Here is a 393-nt window from a genome sequence, read left to right on the forward strand (position 1 = left end):
ATTCCCCTCACCCTGAATTCTGTCAGTGAAGTACTGTACTTGTTTGCTCAGCTCCGGTCTCTTGAAACGCCACAGTGATTATTTCATCAGCTTCATTCGCCTGTGGTAAAAATAAAATAAATAAAATAAAACCATAGCAATTACTTCTATCATTCTTACACGCAACTACCCTCGCAGACATAATTCGAAAGCCATTAATCTCTTTGCTTTATATGAAAAACGTCGCTACGCTAGCCATAACTGTGAACACCTTTGCGGAATCGTTGTTCTATAAACCGATTAAGTGGGTTTTTTTCGCTACTTTTTCCCACCAGACTACTCGCGTTTTCATTTTTTTGTTAGCGGAGGTTATATCAACTATCAGAGCTTTTTATTCACTCCCTTTCTTGCCAC

The 393-nt window shown here is 38.9% G+C and overlaps 1 protein-coding gene across 1 annotated transcript in view; it reads left to right on the forward strand.

The window, feature by feature from the left end:
- Positions 1–393, forward strand: part of LOC119593634 — a 72670-nt gene that overhangs the window by 52991 nt on the left and 19286 nt on the right. The gene's annotated exons all lie outside the window — the stretch shown is intronic.

Source organism: Penaeus monodon, chromosome 32, assembly GCF_015228065.2.
Source record: "Penaeus monodon isolate SGIC_2016 chromosome 32, NSTDA_Pmon_1, whole genome shotgun sequence".
Taxonomy (NCBI): Eukaryota; Metazoa; Arthropoda; class Malacostraca; order Decapoda; family Penaeidae; genus Penaeus; species Penaeus monodon.